The sequence below is a fragment of the Pogona vitticeps genome, chromosome 6, assembly GCF_051106095.1.
Source record: "Pogona vitticeps strain Pit_001003342236 chromosome 6, PviZW2.1, whole genome shotgun sequence".
NCBI classification, from domain to species: Eukaryota; Metazoa; Chordata; class Lepidosauria; order Squamata; family Agamidae; genus Pogona; species Pogona vitticeps.
In genome coordinates, this window is record NC_135788.1 from 53,787,006 (window position 1) to 53,809,310 (window position 22,305).

At 42.9% G+C, this 22,305-nt stretch overlaps 1 protein-coding gene across 1 annotated transcript in view; it reads left to right on the plus strand.

Moving 5' to 3' along the window:
- Nucleotides 1-4,137: 4,137 nt before the first annotated feature.
- The window catches only part of TRAK1 (trafficking kinesin protein 1), a 313,032-nt gene continuing 294,864 nt past the window's right edge, over nucleotides 4,138-22,305 (plus strand). The window contains exon 1 of the mRNA XM_078377383.1: nucleotides 4,138-4,277. The gene's annotated coding sequence lies outside the window, so the exon portion shown is untranslated. The remainder of the gene's footprint in view (nucleotides 4,278-22,305) is intronic.

Sequence of the window (22,305 nt, forward strand, 5' to 3'; positions counted from 1 at the left end):
TTTCAGCTTAGATGAGGTATACTGTACACCAAGAAGCACTAGAAAGCTGGAAAGGGCACAAAGAGAGCAGTTGCTTCAATTGCCCAGGTGAATTATGTACTTTACAGCAATCACTATACTAGCCAGAGACTCTTACAAAGCATTCTGGAAACTAGCCTCTGGGGACGGATCATCTTCCATTCCTGCAGAGGCCATTCGTTACTGTAAACCCAAATATCAGGAGATGGTGGCCTACGGCTAGTGACCAGAGCTCTATTACTTTCAGAGTGCTGTCTTTCTGTTCACTGTGACAAACGTGTGCCTTTTTATTGCCCTAGTAAAGCTATCACCTCAATATGGATTTTGGAATTTGTTCTGTGCATGTATAGGTACAGATGTATTTGTTTATATCTGCACTGTGAACAACTACAACAAACACACCGATAACATGTTGAGCGTATTCTTCATACAGGAATCACTTCCTGCCTGAGCTGTCTTTGAGAACATTCACAGGAAGGAAGAATTCTGCCCCCTCACTATTAGGGTTAAGTACAGCATGGAAGCAAAGTGATGCTCAGTGTTGCAACAAAGGTTTTTACCTTATATAGAGTGAGAAATGCATGATATTTATGATAGAATTTTGAAATGGAAGAGACACTCAAGATTATATCGCAAATATCTGCTGGCTACTGGAGCACACCAAAGAGTTTCAGAAGATCAATCTGTACTTTATAGACTAAGCATAGCCTTTCACTGTGTAGATCATGAGAAACTATGAGTTGTTCTATCCCAGCACTTGATTGTCCTAGTGCGTAACTTGGACTGTAGACAACAAGCTACCATTAGGACAGAATATGGTGAGACATAATGGTTTCTTACAGATAAAGGTGTCAGACAAGGGTGCATTTTATCTCATCTGTTAAATCTGTATGCAAAACACATCATACAGAAAGATAGACTAGATTCAGATGAAGGAGGAATTAAAATTGGTGAAAGAAATTGTCAGGTTTCTCAGCGGAAATCACGGTTTAGCAGAGTATTTGGCAGTTCAGGCAGTCCAGGAATAATTCACACGCAGTCCAGCAGCATTTCTTTCAGCATAGTGTATTTACATCAAATATATACAGCAACCTGGCAGCATAGCAGGCAGATGTGATCTTCAAGCAGGTGAAGATATAACTAACTGTACAGCCATACATATATACATACACACAGCCAATCAGGTTACACATTACCTCATCACATTACCTCATCCCATTACTTCATCTCTGGGTTGCATCAGCCCTGGGTTACAACATCTCTGCTGAGTCATCCTGACTCAGTTTCAGCACACCTGATAGTTATGGCTTCCCATTAAACCACTCAATTCTGTTCAGGCCTGCAATTTTCCTTGACAGAAACATTAATAATTTAAGATATGCAGATGGCACCACCTTACTGACAGCAGCAATGACTTGAAACAACTTTTAGTGAAATTGAAAGAAAAAAGTGCCCAAGCAGGACTGCAGCTGAATATTAAGACCAAAATCATGGTTACAGAAGAACTACACAACTGTAATGTTGCCAATGTAGAAATTGAAATAGAGATTTTCTATACCTTGGTTCAACCAACAACCGAAACGGAGACTTCAGCCAAGAAATCAAAAGGAGACAGACTTGGAAGGGCAGCAATGAAGGAACTAGAAAAGATAATAAATTGTAAGGATGCATCACTGGAGACCTAAGCCAAGATCATCCACACTTCTGTTTCTAATCACCATAGGTGAGAAAGCTGGACAGTAAAGAAAACTGACAGGAAAAAATATTCATTTGAAATGTGGTGCTGGAAGAGAGCTTTGTGTATAGTTGTACTGCCAGAAAGACAAATAAGCCTTTGTGTCCTAGATAGCCTGGACTATCTCTGAAGGCAAAAATGTTCAAACTGAGATTGTCCTACTTTAGCAGGATTCTCTGAAAAAGACAATAATGCTGATAAATGTGGTCGTTTCGTTTCGTTTAGTCGTGTCCGACTCTTCGTGACCCCATGGACCAGAGCACACCAGTCCCTCCTATCTTCCACTGCCTCCTGGAGTTGTGTCAAATTCATGTTGGTTGCTTCGCAGACACTGTCCAGCCATCTCATCTTCGGTCGTCCCCTTCTCCTCTTGCCGTCGTACTTTCCTAACATCAAGGTTTTTTCCAAGGAGTCTTCTCTTCTCATGAGATGGCCAAAGTACTGGAGCCTCAGCTTCAGGATCTGTTCTTCCAGTGAGCACTCAGGGTTGATTTCCTTTAGAATTGATAGGTTTGTTCTCCTTGCAGTCCAGTGGATTCTCAAGAGTCTCCTCCAGCACCACAATTCAAAGGCATCAATTCTTCGGCGGTCTGCTTTCTTTATGGTCCAGCTCTCACTTCCATACATCACTACAGGAAAAACCATAGCTTTGACTATTCGGACTTTTGTTGGCAAGGTGACATCTCTGCTTTTTAAGATGCTGTCAAGATTTGTCATCACTTTCCTCTCAAGAAGCAGGCGTTTTTTAATTTCGTGGCTGCTGTCTCCATCTGCAGTGATCATGGAGCCCAGGAAGATAAAATCTGACACTGCCTCCATATCTTCCCCTTCTATTTCCCAGGAGGTGATGGGACCAGTGGCCATGATCTTAGTTTTTTTGATGTTGAGTTTCAGACCGTTTTTTGCACTCTCCTCTTTCACCCTCATTACGAGGTTCTTTAATTCCTCCTCACTTTCTGCCATTAGAGTGGTATCATCTGCATATCGGAGGTTGTTGATATTTCTTCCGGCAATCTTAATTCCGGTTTGGGATTCCTCCAGTTCAGGATAAATGTGGTAGATAGCAGGAAAAGAGGAACATAGAATATGAGACAGACTCCTTAAAAAACCACAGGCTTGAATTTGCAAGAGGTAAACAGGGGTTGAAGACAGGACATGTCAGAGATTGCTCATTCATATGGTTGCTGGAGGTGACTTGATGGCACATAACAAGAGAATATTTTTATGGCAGGAGGCCTCGAGTACTGCATGTCTTTTCTTTATTTTCCTAGGATCTGACATTATATTATTTATGTCAGCACTGTATCTTGAGTGATTTGCAACTTGCACTATTCAGTTGAGAGGCAAATCCCAGTGTATCCAATAGGACTCAAATGGATATAGATTTTGAAGATGAGGTCATGGCAGTTACAGAGATTATGCAGAGATATAAAATGACATATCTATTTACAAACTTTTAATTGCTTTAAAATTGCGAACCAGCTGCAGTCTCGTGCCTCATATTTGCATAGTTGTTTGCCAGATCTGAAATTACACCAGGACCAGAAGTTTTCTCGGAGAACCAAACTTCGCTTTAAACAATGCATCGAAGAAACAAACAGGACGTACTTCCGAAGGTCGCGCCTTTAATATTAAGCCGGGCGAAGTTGGTAAGGCTGCCGCGAGCGGGATCAGCTGTTGTTAGTGTATCGGCGACAGTTGCTTAGAAACCCCCCGGGCGCCGGGGCCCTCCCGCCTCCCGCCCGAGCAGCGGGGCCTGGGCGATGAGGTAATCGGGGAGGGCCGGTCGTTGAGGAACCGAGCCTCGGACCCGCCCAGCCGGCAAAGAAAGCCCTGGCGGCGAGAAGAGCAGCGGGCGGCATCTACCGGGTTAACCTTCCTCTGGACGGGCTCCAGGCCGAGCAGAGGGGAAAATAAGGGCCCGGAGCGGCAGGAGCGCTTCGGCCAGAAGGGCAAGGGCGTGTGCGCCGGTGGGAAGCCTTGTCGGGTCGCGAGGCGGCTTGCTTGCTTGCTTTCTTTTTTTTTTCCGGCAAGCCTCAGGGCGTGGGGTCCCGGCACGTAGCGCCGGCCGGCCCGCGTGCGAGGCCGCTCTCCTCCCCCCCCCGCCCCCAAAAGGGCGCCGGCCGGGAAGAGGAATTGCACGCGGCGGGTGCTCGCTGCCTCCAGGCCACGTGGGAAGCCGGCGGCTTGCAGGCAAGCGCCAGCGGGACACTTGCGGATCCGGAGGGCCGTTCGCTTGGCTTGCCGCCGCCGCCCCCCCTTTTCTCCGCCGGCGCGGTTGGAGGGGCGCCAGAACCCGCAACGAGGAAACGGTCGAAAGTAGTCCCCGCCCGCCGGCTCCCCTCTGCTGGTGTGCCGCTCCATCCAGCCCGCCCGGAGAGGAATCCGTTGCCATTAGCCGTAACCGCCCGCGGAGGGGAACCCCGAGGCAGGCACCGCTTGGGCCAGCGCGCCTCCGCGGTGGACCGTCAACCGTGAGGCCGTGGCGACGGAGTGCTGGTGGTTCCGCAGAGCCTGTTCCCCGGTGAGTCCGCCGGCTTGTGAACACGGGGTCCCGCTCGTCGTTTCGCGGCGCCGCGGGAGTCACGCGCTTCCTTCGAGCTGCTGCTGGTAGTGTCGGGGATGGGGGGGGGATTTGAGGCTCGTGCAGTGGGAAGTGTTGGATGTTTTTTCGCCCCGAAGGTTCCCCTTCTCGTGCTGCCCTTCTCTCCAGCCTGGCCTCCGGTGTGCGTTCAGGTGAGCCCGAGGCGAGGGAAGGACTCTGGCTGCGGCTGCGGCGTTTGCCCTGACCGGCGGCCTGGGGGCGGTTCGGGGAGCCGCAAAAGACGTGGGTTCCATTTGCGCCCGAAGGGTTTTCCGCGACCCTTCTGCTTATGCAGCATGACAGTGAGCTGACCTTCAGGAGACTTTCTGGAAAACAGCCCTGTGCCGTTGTGTTGTGTCTGTCTTAACGTGTCTTCTAGCAGTTGGCTGCTGTGCCCGTTTAAAAACTCAGTTCAGCTGAAGCCTGTTTACACAAGAATTTGCACGTCAAGATGTATCTTGTGAATTATTTACGGAGGTGAGAAAGCTTCCATCTATAGGTCACCGGCTCTCTTCAACTCCAGAAGCGTTTAACTATTAATCCTGAATGTATTCTGCCTAGGCGGGTAAAAGATCATGAGGTACTGTTTATTTTGCAGGGAACCTAACAGGTGCAGGGAACAAATGGTCATTTAAAGTCTCAAACAGAATAAGTCTAGTTTTAGTCTTCAGTAATTTAAATCATACTGTAGTTGATGGACTTCAATATGCACACTATTTTGGAGTAGAGACTCACATATTTTGATGTGGGAACGCAAGTATGAATAATTTATTTAAAATGCAAAATATGAATTCCCTTCTAAAGATAAGGAGTGTTTAGGATCACTTTTTTGCTGCCTAAGGCTTTGTATGGATAAAAAGCTCCAGAGTTTCATTTATTCTAATCTCTTAGTTTTCTTTGGTGTTTTTGAGATCCTCCGATTTGCTGAGATTTCCAGTTGTTATGTATGTTGATCTTAGATAATAGCTGTGCAAATTCTACGTGTATTTGTTCAGAAGTCTCACAGAATTCAGTCAGACTTATAACCAAGTTGGTGCATCTAGGAAATGTGCTGCCTTTTTATTGAGCTTACATTTACTTCTGTGTAGTGTGTAAGTTTTCATAACATGTGACCATGTACTGCTTCTCTTAAATGTATTCTGAAATTTCACATACTCTCACACTGCCGGGTCAAAGGGACTGTTAATAAAGTGTCAGACTTCAAATCTTGCCCTTTATATCTTGCCCTTCACCTCTTTTTTGTCTGTTGTAATTCACCGTTTGGCACACTTTATAAATGATCACTCATTATATATTGCCTAGTGTACAGTATTTTTTTCCAGACATATTTTCAATGTAGTTATTTTTGTAGACTGATAGCTGTGGAGACAATTTGTCTCACATAGAAGTGCTAATATAAATGTGACTGTGGCAAGTATGAGTGAGGTTTTGTGGGGATGCTTTTGTTCTCTATGGCCATTTTCTGTTAGCCAAACACAATACTAATTTCAGGCCCAAATTATTGTTTACATGGTATAGAAAAATTATGCTAAGACTTTAAGATGCATACAACAGATATATTAATCTATATAAAAGCCATGATTTGGCACATGGAATAAAATGATTTGACTGGTGTCATAAATAAAGAGTAGCAGCAGATAAAGCCTAAATATCTTCATGCATATTGATATACTTGTTAGGGATTGCTTATCTCTCAGTTTCAGGGTCTTTGAAGAATGAACATTAAATTGAGTGAAGAAAACCTTAAGCACCTTGACTAACACCCATCTTTAAAATAGTACAGTGTTTCCCCTGTTACGAATATTTTTCTGGAAGTTTTGCAGTGTTAGGAATACAAGCACTTCTGATAGTTTTCAGTTGATTCCTTTATTAATCATATATTGGGTGACCTGGAAAAACAATGTAAAAAGCTGATGCCAGAAGTATGCTTAATGTTAAAAATTTGGAACCAGGCCATCACTCTTTCCTTCTCCTCTTGGGAACAAACCTTATTCATCATGTTGGGAGCAGTTCATTGTTTACTCAGCAGGAAGCTTTACTGTTGTTAAAGCTATTCAGGGTTTCTTTATCACAAGGATTTGAGACAAGTTTAGAATCCTGATTTGTACAAAAGCTTCAAAAAGTTTTCAGTCTGTAACTCCAGGCATGGGATTTGGGATGCAAAAAATAACATTTTTGAGCTGTCATACTGATTAGCTTCTGCATGCTTTACTTCCCCCCCCCTTTTTTTTTCTCTGTGTTGCTGAGGAGCAGTGGTATCAAGGCAGAATTATTTATTTTCTCTCCTGTGTGTTTGACCTTCTAATTAAAACCATTTTCTTTAATGGTGGAATGCAACTGGTGATGGGTAGCCTTTTAAAGAAATGACTGAACATATTACTTTTTATTGCCAGTTATAAACACTGTTGTGTGGCATGAAAGGATTTCAGTAACCAAAGATTTCAGATGTTGTTACTTAATGTGACACGAATGTTAAGAGTTCTAACTTAAATCTTTTGGAGAATGTGGTTTGAGATTCCATATATAGTTAAGACTGTACAGGTTTCATTTATGTGTTCTAGCTGCATGTGTATTTGAGTGCAGGACAGTAGTACAGTGGTGTCTTGATTTACGAACTTAATCCGTATTGGAACAGTGTTCATAAGTCAAAATGTTCATAAATCAAAGCACCATTTCCCATAGGAATGCATTGAAAACCCATTAATCCATTCCGGCCGAAGAAAAAAATACCCAAAAAATTAAAATTAAACACTGCAAGCCCCTGGGGCTGCAAAAAAACAAAACAAATCCCAAAATAAACAGAAACATAACCCCACCAGGCCAATCCCACCCTGCAAAAGATAAAAGAAATGGTTTTTAAAAAGCAAAAAGCAGCACCTTACCTCCGTCGCTGAAGCCTCCCAGACTCCAGCCGCCACTGCTGGACCAGGGCTTTCGCACCGCCATGAGAGAACTCCCGGGGTCCCCCGCCACCGCCGATTGCTGCCTTCGGAGGCCTCCCAAGGCTTCCCCACCACCACAGGAGACCTCCCCGGGGTTCCCCGCCACTGCCGATCGCTGCCTTCGGAGGACTCCCGGGGCGGTGGGGAAGCTCTGGGAGGCCTCTGAAGGTGGTGAGCAGCGGCAGCGGGGGACTCCCAGGTGGTCTCCCATGGTGGCGGGGAAGCCCCAGGAGGCCTCTGAAGTCAGCAGGTGGCACCAGAAGCCTGGGAGGCTGAGCCTCCCTTTCCCTAACTGTTGGGGCGAAATAGCTAGAAGCAGCCTCTTCACCACCAATGGTTAGTTTTTTTAAAATTTCCTGCCCCTTTTCCCTGTCTGTTTCCGTTCGTTTGTCAAAGCTCCGGCCTCAAGTCAAAGGAAAATTTTGTGGCCGGAGCTGTTCGTAAATCAAATTGTTCGTAGTTCAGGGCGTTCATAAGTCAAGGCACCACTGTATAAGGGACTAGCATCCATCACATCAAATTTGACAGGTGCCCCGCCTAAGGGGTCAAGAAACGATCCAGGCCCCTCCCTCCAGAAGGGGAGGGTTTAGGGGTGACATAAGGGCTGGTTGAAGTCACCGTGGACCTATAGGAGGTTTTCATAAAGACAGGGATCCCCCGTGACCAGAGCGCGGCCTCAGGATTGGCCCCCTGACGGGCAGTGTCACCTCCATGGCCCTGTAGGCCAGTGGGGAGCAGTTGAAGGGGTTTGGCTAGGAAAGGGGCGGCTGTAGGGCATGCTGCATGCCCTTAGGCCTCCTGGATCGGAAAGGCCACAGCAGGGATTTCGGGGCCCTTCTGCGCAGGCTGACTGTTCTTTGCAGAGACCGACGAGGCTTGGAGACGATTTTACTAAAATAGGTTTTTTTAACTCTTCAACTTACTGTTCCTTTCTACTTCAAACCTACTTATCAAAATGTCTGAAATCTCAATTTTTGCTGGAAAACAGCAATGACCTATTTTTCTTCACCTTAATGCAAATCTGTGCTGAATCCTTGCAATAAATAATTGTATACTGCTGAGTGGGTGTTTTATTTTTTGTAATTTGAAGAAGGAGCCATGGTCTTTAAGTTGCAAGCTGTTTTCACAAGTCTATAGGCCGTTGGTCACTTTTGACTTTCTTAACTTGATGATTCTGGTTTGTGAAAGACGTTGAGAAGACTATTGCTTAAAGCTCTATGGGGGGGGTGGTCCTGGAAAATCAAAATGGGGTTTTAACACACAGATAGAGATTCTAAGGATCTTCCTTGGGCATACAATGTGGAAAACATTTTTACTTTGAATAGTATTAAATCAATTTTACTAAAAATGTGGGGTTTTTTGTACTCTTCAACTTCTTGCAGGTTTTCCTTTTCCACCATCGTCTCTGCAAAGAACGGGAAGGGCACACAGAAGGGCACCAAAATCCCCGCTGCGGCATTTCACCCCCAGGAGGCCAACCCTTTTCTTTTTCACCTTCCTGCCAATCCCAGCACGGCAGTAAGCAAAACTCACGAGATCTGACACTGGGATCTTGTGAGTTTTGACTGTTACTCTTGAGCCACAGGCTGCGGAGCCTGTGACTCGAGGCCGGAAGCGATCCATGCACAGGCGACATGATGACGCGGGGTAGAAGAAAGTTAGAGAGGAAGGCCACGGGGCAACAGAGGACAGGTGAGTTAGCTCAGTGTCAGGGTTTTTCTCTCCCCCCCCCACAGTGAACGAATTACAATGCTCACATACTGTAGTTAACTCCCTATGTCAGCCTTTTAATTCGTTCACCGCAGGGCCTCACCCAATGGGGGCCTATTACTACCCACAAATTGAGGGCCTATTACTTACCCACCCCCAAACACAGTTCAGATTTTTCATTTGGCCCCTTTGGAAATTAATTGCCCACCCCTGGGTTAAGGTGATGATGTATAAATCTTACTTCAAAATGGGATTTAACACACAGAGATTCTAGGAATCATCCTTGGATATAAAAATATGGAAAACATTTTACTTTGAATCGTATTAAATCAATTTTACTAAAATGTGAGGGTTTTGTACTGTTCAAAATGGGTTTCAACACAGAGAGAGAGAGAGACAGAGAGAGACAGACAGAGAGAGACAGAGAGGTTTTAGGAAAAGGCCTTGGGTATAAAAATGTCAAAAGATTTTTTTACTTTGAATCATATTAAATCAATTTTACTAAAATGTGGGCTTTTTGTACTCTTCAACTTATTGCAGGTTTTCCTTGTCCGCCATTGTCTCCAAGCCTCACCGGTCTCTGCAAAGATCAGTCAGTCAGTGCAGAAGGGTCCTGAAATCCCCGCTGTGGCCTTTCCGATCCAGGAGGCCTAACGGCATGCAGCATGACAGGGGTACCTGTCAAATTTGATTTGGTGGATGCTAGTCCCTTATACTACTCAGGACTCCAGAAATAACCAACATTGTCCACTAAATGTTCTGGATTTTTAAAATGTATTTATTCTGTGAATTATGTCCCAATTTTCTACAAGTAAGATGCACATGTTTGTTAACCTGCAGCTTACTATGTAATCACAGAAAAATTCCAGTATGCATCTTTGTCACTCCTAAACTAAACATAGTATTGCCTTTTTGACAACCAAAAGAATATATCATAGTTCTTACCTTTCTCTAGTTGGAGGAAATGACAGCTGACAAGTAAAAAAGTAACATGTTCTGTCTGGTCAGATACAGCCCAAGATCTGGCCAGTCTGGAGCATGTTACACCTGTAGTTGTATAGATAGTAGTACAGTGAGACTGAGGGCCATCTTTTCTGTTGAGAACCACATTGTAATCTGGTAGGAACCATATGACAGATCAGTGCACTGAAACCTTATCCCGCCCCCTAGGAGTCTTCATAGGTTCATAGGCATTCTTCAGTCTCGAGAGACTATGGTAACATGCTCTGAATCGAGGAGTGTCCTCTCCAGAGCATGAAGCCTGGGTAAAGTAATATGGAGGATAGGCTGTTACCCAAGCAGCAGATCCCCCCTCTCCACGTTGCTGAAATGGTCCAATGGAAAGGCAAGAGCCAATACAACTGGTTCCAGCAACGTTGCAGGAGTTGGCAGAACGACACGAACTGCCTTCGGCAAAACGCTGGTTCATGTGTTGGTAATCTCAAGGATTGACTATTGCAGTGCTCTGTATGTGCAGCTGCCCTTGAAGGCGGTTCAGAAGCTGCAGCAAATACTTCTGAATTTGATGCTGGAGGAAAGAGACCGAAAAGAAAAAGCCGACCCAGAAGGAGGAAAAAATAACAACCTCCTGCTATCGAGTCACCAACTACCTGTATGTTTTCCATTTTTGTGTTTTCCATTTCTGAGAGTAACTTTATTTTTTCATACTTATTGTTCTTTGCCTTAATATGGCTTGTTAATGTTGTAAGATGCCTCTTTGTTCGTAGTTTTAAAATATTGTCTTTTAATGATGTTAACCACCTTTGTGTATGGTCTTTCACTGTTATAAGCTGCCTTCCGTCCTTTTCAAGGAGAAAGGCGGGGTAAAAATCTTTTAAATAAATAGAATCCCGTGGCATTTATTTATTTATTTATTTATTTATTTATTTATTTATTTATTTATTTATTTATTTATTTATTTATTTATTTATTTATTTATTTATTTATTTATTTATTTGTCATTAAGACATAGAACCTGTTGTTAATTTATTTGAATCCCACCACTGACTCTCTGGGTGATTTACAGCTTCATTATGTAGGACGTGGTGGCGCTATGGGCCAAACCGCAGAAGCCTGTGCTGCAGGGCCAGAAGACCAGCAGTCACAAGATCGAACCCTATGGAGTCCTATGGAAATACATAAATCACCCAAGGAAAAAAAGTAGAAGCCCATGTTAATCACAGCTGGCATTTATCTCAATAGGGGTTACAGTAACTCCAGAATGAAACAAACTATCTTTGACAATCGTATCAGGATTCATCTAAGTATCAAAGTCTTTCCATTCTTGCAATAATTCCAGGTAACTTCAGCTTGTCTAATTCTACAAGCTTTATTTATTTAGACAGCTTCTACGTTCCATGCACACAAAATACTTCATAGTTATTGTAAAATCCAAAAATCTTACAGTAATGAAGAAAACTTTTGGAACTGATACTTAAACAAAATCTTTCCTTGCAATTTATGAAAAGTTACAAGCGTGATTCCATCCAAACAACCTTACAACTATGAGAAGTTGCAGGCATTCAAATATAAAATTTAAGTTGTAGACAGAATAAAGACTACCTGTACCAAGTTCATTTCATCTCCTTAAAGAAAATATTGATACTCAGACATCTCAATTTTCAGAAAGAAGAAAATATTTTCAGACCAAAGGTCTGGATTAAAGTGACCTCTTGAGGTCACGCTGCTTATTTGCTGCAATTTGTTACAATACAGTTTTGTGACCTTGAACTTGTGCTGTACCACCAGCTGTAGGCAAACGGTCTCATCTTTCCCTTTCTGCCCTGCAGCCTGCCAGGGACAATGCAGATGTATTGTTTTCATTTTTTTGGGGGGGGGGCATGCTTCTGACATGATCACTTGCCAAGAACTTTTTGAAATTAGACTAGTTTCAGCCTAGGTTGAGGACTGCACAGGGCTCAAAGTTAAGGAGTCTCTTGCCTCTTCATCAGAAATTGACTATGCTGTATCAGATTTACCAGGGAGGTAGACTTATCAGGGTGGCATCGGACATCCTCAGTTAGCCAGCAGTTGTTTGTATCTCATGAGCCAGCCACTTTTGTCCCAGCTAATGTGCTAATGAAGATAATTGTTATGAGCCCTTGAGTTGCTTTCAACTCACAAAGATGCATAATGAGAAAAATTTGCTTAGAGCTACTAAATGAATGAAGGGAAAGTAGAATGCTCTCTATTCTTCTCCATTCTTACCTGTACTCTTATTTCTGTGCTTACTTTTGATAATCCTTTTGTAGAAAATCTCCAGCCTTTTCTCTTTTTTCTTTTGAAAGGAATCTTCTTTGCAGTTAGCAGTAAACCACAAGTGTTCAGACCAGATATACTTGTGTAGTACTGTATATTGGGTTTCCCTGGAGTCCCTGCTGATTTACCTAGGAGCTTTTGGCTGGGGAAGAAGGCCAGGTCTGTTTTTCTTTGTTTTTCTTTGCTCCCCCTCTTCACATGGCCTAGGTAGGAGGAGGGAGGGCCTAGGGTTTTAAATTGGGGTTTCCCTGGAGTCCCTGCTGATTTACCTAGGAGCTTTTGGCTGGGGAAGAAGGCCAGGTCTGTTTTTCTTTGTTTTTCTTTGCTCCCCCTCATCACATGGCCCAGGTAGGAGGAGGGAGGGCCTAGGGTTTTAAATTGGGGTTTCCCTGGAGTCCCTGCTGATTTACCTAGGAGCTTTTGGCTCAAATACTTTAATCCTATCTCCGATCCTAACATGGTAAATATGACTGGCCTGAGGGAGGGCAGAGTTTCAGCTTTGAAGGAGGATGAGCAGGAGAGCGTGTCTAATGGTGTGTGAAATTCTCAAATCCTATTTTTTAACCCCCTTTTGGTAAATAGGACAGCCAATCAACACTGCATACTTCCACACTATTAGAGAGCAGGCCGGGTAGGTGGGGCTCATCAGCCCTGGAAGGCAGCCCATCTAGGAGAAGGAAAACTCTGATTTTAAACCTCCACTGCCTTGTGGCTATATCCACTTATGGAAGGGGCTTCAGGAGATAACCTCGAGGCAAAATCTGGAGCCGGAGTCCCGGAGGCAGTTCGTGTCATTCTGCCAACTCCTGCGACGTCGCTGGAACCGGTTGTACTGGCTCTTGCTTTTCCACTGGACTATTCCAGCGACGTGGAGAGGGGGTTTTTGCTGCTTGGGTAACAGCCTATCGTCCATAATATTTTACCCAGGCTTCATGCTCTGGAGAGGACACTCCAGCTTCGCATACAGCGTTGAAACAACACGGGAAGTAGCAGTTACCGGTTATAAGTCTTTGCTCAATTGGCGTAGAGCATGACGCCAGGGGCTACTTCTGATGGTGGAAGAGGTCATTGCACCTCATTAGGTAGATATCGCCCGCCTTAAGCTGGGCAGCCCCCAGCCAGTAAGTGCTACCTCGCCACAGTCTGTTAACTTCACGGGGTGCGTGGGGTTTAGGGTGAAACCTGACAAACAGATCGATAACCGTGCACCATGCAACAATCATAAGAAAACTTACGCCCTAAAGCTGGGCACCTGGAATGTACGGACAATGACCCCTTGCTTTCCTGACTATGGCTTTCCTGACGACCTGCAAGAAATAGACGATGTGCGCAAAACAGCTGTCATTGACATGGAACTGAGTAGACTGCAGATGGACATTGTTGCCCTGCAAGAGACAAGATTGCCAGACTCGGGATCTGTCAAAGAAAAAAACTTCTCATTCTTCTGGCAGGGAAAACCACTGAATGAGACCAGGGAATATGGTGTTGGCTTTGTAGTCAGAAATACTCTTCTGAGATGCATTGTTCCACCTGTGGGGAGTGAAAGAAACCTGTCTCTGCAGCTCCACTCATCAGCAGGACTGGTCACTCTCATTAATGCATATGCACCAACACTGTCATCCACTACAGACGTGAAACACAAATTCTATGACGATCTGGCAGCTACTATCAAAAAAGTCCTTGAGAGAGAGCCACTGTTCATTCTTGGAGACTTTAATGCTAGAGTTGGAGCTGATCACAATTCTTGGCCCACTTGTCTAGGCCGTTTTGGCTTTGGAAAGATGAACGAAAATGGCCAACGCTTGCTGGAGTTTTGCTGTTATCATGGTCTTTGTGTCAGCAACACATTCTTTAATACGAAGCCGCAACACAGTTTCCTGGAGACATCCAAGATCCAAGCATTGGCATCAGCTCGATCTGATCCTCACTAGACGTTCTAGCCTTTCTAGTATTACGATCACACGCAGTTACCAGAGTGCTGATTGCGATACTGATCACTCCCTGGTGTGTAGTAGAGTAAAACTGCGAACAAAGAGAGTGTATCACATGAAAAAGGAAGGAAGACCACGTATTGACATCAGCAAGACTTGTGATCAAAGAAAAGTGAAGGAATTTGCCCAAGCACTTGAGGAAACCCTTCCAGGTCCGGCTAATGTAAATGCACCCGAACGATGGGAACATTTCAAGAACGCTGTGTATAACACCGCCTTGTCCACATTTGGCAAGAAGACCAAAAAGATGGCTGACTGGTTTGAAGCCCATTCAGAGGAGTTAATGCCAGCCATCGAGGATAAGAGAAGAGCTCTAGCAGCATACAAAACCTGTCCTAGCGAGTACAACTTGCAAGCTCTTCGAGCGGCTCGTAACCAAGTCCAACAGGCTGCCAGGAGATGCTCCAATGATTATTGGCTTCAGCTCTGCTCTCGGATACAGATAGCAGCAGACACAGGTAACATCAAAGGAATGTATGATGGTATCAAGCAGGCCTTAGGTCCAATACAGAAGAAATCTGCTCCCTTGAAGTCTGCTACAGGTGAGATCATCCAGGACCGAGCACGGCAGATGAAACGCTGGGTGCAGCACTACTCTGAGCTATATTCCAGGGAGAATGTAGTAACAGAAGAAGCATTAAATAACATTGAGTTATAAATGCGGCCTTGGATTCCCTTGCCTCCAGCAAGGCACCTGGAAGGGACAACATCCCTGTTAAAGTGCTGAAATGCTGTAAGGAGATCATCACCACTGATCTGTATGAAGTCTTTTGTCTCTGCTGGAGGGAAGGTGGAGTGGCACAGGACATGAAGGAGGCAAACATCGTCACATTGTACAAGAACAAAGGAGACAGGGGCGACTGCAATAACTACCGTGGCATCTCTCTTATTAGCGTTGTAGGGAAGCTGCTTGCCTGTGTTGTGCTGAGGAGGCTCCAGGTGCTTGCAGACAGAGTCTATCCAGAATCACAGTGTGGATTTCGAGCTAATAGATCCACCACTGACATGGTATTCTCCCTCCGATAGTTGCAGGAGAAATGCAGGGAACAAAAACAACCACTCTTAGTGGCCTTCATAGACCTTACAAAAGCATTTGACTTGGTTAGCAGGGATGGCCTTTTTAAAATACTTCCCAAGATCGGATGTCCACCTCGTCTCCTTGACATCATCAGATCCTTCCATGAGGGAATGAAAGGCACTGTAGTTTTTGACGGCTCAACATCAGATCCCTTTGACATCCGAAGCGGAGTGAAACAGGGCTGTGTTCTCGCACCAACCCTTTTTGGGATCTTTTTTGCTGTCATGCTGAAGCATGCCTTTGGAACTGCAACAGAAGGTGTCTATCTCCGGACTAGATCAGACGGAAAGCTCTTTAACCTCTCTAGATTGAGAGCGAAGACCAAAGTCCAACTGAAATGCATGCGGGACTTCCTCTTTGCAGATGATGCAGCCATTGTTGCCCACTCTGCTGAAGACCTCCAACAACTCATGAATCGTTTCAGCAAGGCCTGCCAAGATTTTGGACTAACGATCAGCCTGAAGAAAACACAAGTCATGGGCCAGGGCGTGGACTCACCTCCCTCTATCACCATCTCCACACAAGAATTGGAGGTTGTTCATGACTTTGTGTACCTTGGCTCAACCATCTCTGACACCCTCTTTCTGGATGTCGAGCTGGATAAACACATTGGCAAAGCAGCTACCATGTTCTCTAGACTCACAAAGAGAGTATGGCTCAATAAGAAGCGGACAACACATACCAAGATCCAGGTCTATAGAGCCTGCGTCCTGAGTACACTCCTGTACTGCAGTGAGTCCTGGACCCTTTGTGCACGGCAGGAGAGGAAGCTGAACACCTTCCATGTGCGTTGCCTCCGACGGATCTTTGGTATCACCTGGCAGGACAAAGTTCCAAACAGAGTAGTCCTAGAATGAGCCGGAATTTTCAGCATGTACACATTACTGAAACAGCGACGTCTACGTTGGCTTGGGCATGTCGTGAGAATGGCTGATGGTCGGATTCCAAAGGATCTCCCTGTATGGAGAATTAGTGCAGGGAAATCGCCCCAGAGGGAGACCACGGCTGCAATACAAGGATATCTGCAAGCGAGAGCTGAAGGCCTTAGGAATAGACCTCAACAGATGGGAAACCCTGACATCTGAGCGTTCAGCCTGAAGGCAGGCATTGCATCACGGCCTCTCCCAATTTGAAGAGACCCTTATCCAGCAGGCCGAGGTGAAGAGGAAGTCACAAAAGCAGCAAAAGCAGGGAGCTGGATGGGTCAGATTGGATTTGTCTTCAGTGTGGAAGAGATTGTCACTCTTGAATTAGCCTCCTCAGCCACACTAGACGCTGTTCCAAGTCCTCCATACAGAGCACGTTACCATAGTCTTTCGAGACTGAAGGATGCCTAACTAACTAACTAACTGTATATCTATGCCACTTGAATTGATATGCAGTCTATTAGTTCTTCGAGTTGCAAGGGTAGCTTTTGGATATCAGTTTCATCAGCATAAAGCAAACAATACCAAATTAGTTATCACCATTGTCTATTTAAAATGAGTACATCTTTTCTGCCCATCCAGGTCTGCAAAGTATTGTATAACAAGTAGAGTCATATAGGTAAAAGGTAAATATTCCCCTGACTTTAGGGGGCGGTGCTTATCCTGCTTTTCAAGCCATAGAGCCAGCGCCTGTCTGAAGACAGTTTTCCGTTGTCATGTGGCCAGTGTGACTAGGGAACGCCGTTTTACCTTCCCACCGAGATGGTACCTATTTATCTACTCGCATTTACATCCTTTTGAACTGCTAGGTTGGCAAGGAGCTGGGACAAAGCGACGGGAGTTCACTCCATTGCATGGATTTGATCTTATTGACTGCTGGTCTTCTGACCCTGCAGCATAGGCTTCTGCGGTTTAGCCCACAGCGCCACCACGTCATATAAATAAAACATAAAGTTGGGTCAAAGGAATTTTAAAAACTAAAAAAATGCAGAACAATACAGATCTGACTGTGTTTAAAAGAGTTGTGGAACTAACCTGACCACCCTGTGAAAGAGATTATGCAATCTTAATAATGCTGGAGAAAAGGCACTTCCTTATATTGCAAAAGGTTTTGGTGGTGGGACATTCAACAGGACCTCTTATGAAGATTTTAAATTAGGGACAGTTTTGTGTGAGAGGCAGTCTTTCAAATAGTCTGGCCCAGAGTCATGTGAAGTATTATAGGTCAAAACTAGTACCTTGAGTTGGACTGGAAAACAAATTAAGAGCCAATGTAGTTTGTGTAAAACCATACATGGTATTTAAATTGCACACTAAACAATCTGGATGCTGCATTTTGTACTGGCTGTAGTTTCCTTTGTATGCATGCAGATACTTGAAGAACAAATTTGATCCCATATCCAAATTTATTGAAAGTATAATATTCATACTGAAACAGTAAGAACTAGAAACATTAATTTTTGCATGAGTGCAATGAATGCAAAATATGCAAAAGATAGCATATTTATTGAAAGAAGGAAAGGAATATCTGGAAGGACTGATTAATCACGTTTGGCTATCCAGCATAAAATCTTGTGGTGAATATACTATAAGTTTGGTCTTGCCAGTAGTTATGAACATACAAGACTAAGTGACATTCACCCAATGGGACATATGTAAGTGTTGAACCAACAACTCCCATTGATTCAGTACATCTATTTCAGTTAGAATTAACAATTGGATTTAGCCTAGAAAGTTTTCCAGCATACTTGTTCTCCCTCACAGAAAACATCTTCCCACAGTGTTACTTCATATGGTTCTTTTTCTGGATCTATTCTAGTATAACACGTGAGCTTGGAGGTGTTGAAATTCAGTCACCTGGCACTGCAATTTCTGGACGTATCTTAGCTGTTTATATTTTAGTTAGCTCTCAAAGTTTTTGGGATCTGTGCCAGCCAATCCCCTTCCTCAGTCTGTTCTGTCAGTCTTCTGACCTTGTTGTGGCATATAAGAAAATACTATTTTTGCTTAGAGTAGAGAGCCTTCACAGAGCCTTCAACTTAATGCCATGTTGTCCTTGGTGTCTTCCAGCTGTCTGAATGTTAGAGGTCCATTCTTGCTTGTTGCCCTCCATCTAAGAATTGGCTCTGTTTTTGTGTGTGTGGCACAAGAAGAAGGTTTTAGCAGTCTTTCAGTGCTGCCAACCACCATAGGTTCCATAGGTCAACACAACTTCATAGAAGAAAAGTGTTCCAGAAGGCTTTTAATTGAAATAACATCAACTGTGGGTCCTGATGGCAATTTTTAGAGTATGCATTTTAATCGTTTTATCTTTTGTTGTATTTTAATTGTATTTTAGTTGTTGTAAGCCGCCCAGAGACCTTTGGGTAGAGTGGGCGGCATATAAGTTAAATAAATAAATAAATAAATAAATAGATAAATAGATACATAGATAGATACATAGATACATAGATAGATAGATAGATAGATAGATAGATAGATAGATAGATAGATAGATAGATAGATACATACATACATACATACATACATACATACATACATACATACATACATAAAAAGCTCTCCAGCCTTGTCTTGGACCAGCACTGGACAAAACTGAGCAGTACGGTGAGTGCTCATCTTGAGAGGACTGAAGTGCTGGTGTCACAGATCAGGTTAATGCTGATGTTGGATGAAAAAGTTGTTCTAGTATTCAGTATTATTTAATGCTGGTTGAAAGGAGAATAATTTAACTTGAATTTTAAAAGATGTATTTTGGTTTTCCTGTCATTAAGATATTTACTTATATTTTCAATAACCTGGATCCTGTACTTAAAAAACCAAACAGACTTGCTGAGTTAATGGACTACAACCAGTATTTAATAATCTACTAAACGCCGTTTCCTAGTCACGCTGGCCATGTGACAATGGAAACTGTCTTCGGACAAGCGCTGGCTCTAGACCCCTAGAGTCAGACATGACTGGACTAAAACATGTCAAGGGGAACCTTTACCTTTAAATGCAATAGACAGAGAAACAGAGGCATGCACAATACTGCATGAAACATCCACCACCCTCTTAACGTCTACATGTTGCTTCCTCACTCAAGCTTTAACACATTCACTTCATGTTTCCAGCATGAGTCAGATTTCAAACCCTAGAAACACAGTATACAAAATTGTTTCTTTTTCCCCCTTTGCTTACAGTTCTCTTGAGTGATCTGTTCTGTTCCAAGTTTACAGATCATATCCATAGCGTTCTATATCACAGTTGGAGAACAAAATGTAATTAGTGTCATATCATAAGTAGTTGACATTCTTTATATGGAAAAAATGTTGTAGATATTCCATCAGCAAAAGAGTATGTGCTTTTCCATACTGAACTCCAAATATATATTTTTTTAAAAAAAGAATGAATTCATAACCTATCCTTGATGGGGGATTATTCCACAATGTATGACCAAGTGCTAGCAAACATTTGAAGAATATTTATAAACATGTTGTAAAAATTTATTATACAAATAATTATTACAACAAGAGGAAAGAAGTGTGTTACAAACAACAAAGTATTCAAGTAAATGAAATTCAATGTAGTTCATGGTTAAAGATTCTTAAGACACAAGTCTGAAAACTTTCCCTTATTGGTGTAAGCCAAGTAATCTTGATTAAGTTACAGATACTAATCTGCCAAAATAATTAACTTTAAGTATTAGTTCACGGTTAATCTCTAGGATACTAGTAAGCCCCTTAACTATGTAAGTGTAAACACTGGAGTTGCAGTGCAATCCTTTACATATTATTTAAAAAGTAGTCCGAATTAGTTCAGTGGGACTTATTCCCAGGCAAGTGTAATCAGAGTGGAACCCTAATAAAAACAATAGAAGAATTATGTGTTTTTCACAGAATATCTTATGGACTGATGCAACAAATACTGTCTCCAACCTAGAAACAAATCCCAATAAATTAACTGTTAATATTAGATTAAAAGTCAACACTAGAATTGTTATTTTGAACAAACTGTAATAGGAGTACTGAAATGTAATGTCAGTAATTCAGAGTGACAATGTGGAGAATGAGTATGTTTCTTGCACTTTAGCATTCTATACCATAATGACAGATTTCATGAGTATGGTTGATACCATGTTGCTTAGCATAATAAGTCACAACTATAATAGGCCAATTGAATGAAATTTACAAATTAGTTTATTCTCCAAATCCCCACTGATTCAATGGGACTACTCTAGCAACCGGATTTCTGCCAAAAATTACCACAAAAAGTGTTTTATGTAAATTGCATGTTCTTGTATAGATTGTTTTGTCTCTGTTACAAATGAATAAAAGAGGAAAGTTTACAGTACTTTTGTAAGTCACCTTGAACTGTGTAAGATAACTGGGATATGGGTGTGAATACATAGTTATCGTGTTTCCCCCAAAATAAGACAGGGTCTTATTTTATTTTTTGCTCCAAAAATGCATTGGGGCTCATTTTCAGGGCACATTTTTTTTCATGTACAACAATCTACATTTATTCAAATACAGTCATGTCATCATCTTCTGGTTGCTGCACAATGGTGTAGGGCAGGGTTTGACTTAATGGGGGCTTATTTTGGGGTAGGGCTTATATTATGAGCATCCTGAAAAATCATATTAGGGCTTATTTTCAGGTTAAGTCTTATTTTTGGGGAAACAGTATTACTATGATGGCCTTGTGGAATTTCACACAGACTCTAAAATGTGATATTGTTGAAATGAAACAAGGTGGCATCATGCAATGAACTGTTTTTGAAACTGCTGCTATGAATGTTTAATGAACATACTTGGTAAGCTTCAAAAATGATATCTTTAGAATCAGTTAATGAGTTTAAGTGCTTCAGAGAGAAAGGCTGTGCCTAAAACATTACAATTGAGATAGAAGGGCAGAAATATGTGAAGAAGTTTAAAGGCTGCCTTGAAATTCATTCCAGACTGCAAATTAGAAATACTTGTTTCAGTTTTTTGGATATAGGATAAGCCTTCACTAAATACACTTATGAAGTGTTGTGGAGCTCAGGGGACACTGCTGGTTTGTGAAGGAATTTTACAGAAAATGTACAGCTGTATGCTGAAACTAGCGGAAGAAATGAATAGAAACAATGAGATTATGCATGTGGGAAGAGAAGCAGCTCTTGAGTCCCTCAAAACGCCCAACAAACATGAAAACATGTGTGCAGTTCTTGAATTCCAAACATCCTGTTACTATCAGCTGTAAGCTTCCCAACAACTATGGAATTCTTAAAATAGGTGTAGGTGCTAAAGTTCCATATTGTCAAATGCAGTAGCATATCCAATCAGTAATTCCTTTTTCTTCCATAAAAGCATCAAGCATGTACTAACTGGACAAATAGTGATGATTTTCATATACTGGGCCTGTGTTATGTTTTACAGGTATGTGCACAACTGATTGAAACAAAACATTTGTTTTCAGTGATAGAAACAAGATATTATTGCAGTTCACTAAATGTTTACTAAATGATTAAAAATGCCATGATAGCCTTGAACAATAATGTATATCTAATTTTTATAGTTTTAATTGACAAAATACATGTGTGTATTAAGAAATATGTGAAATAATGTGTCTGTGTAACACTGTACCACTTCCTCAAAATCAAAGAGAGCTCAGGGATCTTCCAGTTACTTTGCCTGATCTGCTTAACAGGACTGTATTAGAGATGGGGGTATTCGTATACGAATATCCTCCCACAGGTGGATATAATATAATGGGGCTGGACTGTCCACTTACCATTCCTCCATGGATGCATGCTTGATTTAGCCTTCCTATTGTGCCGTTGTCCGCAATGGATTAACCGCTCTGCAATCTGGCAGAGAGGCTTGTCATCCCACCTCTTGCCAGGAGTGGCTAATCCACTGAGGACAATGGCGCGATAGGAAGGCTTCGTCGAGTGTGCCTCCGTGGTGGAATGGTGACTGTTATTTCCACCTGTGCAGGGATATTCGTATAAGAATACCCCCATCTCTACCTTACTTTGGATGTAAGGTCACTGAATCTCTGAGTTAGGGCAGTGATGGTGAACCTATGGCATACGTG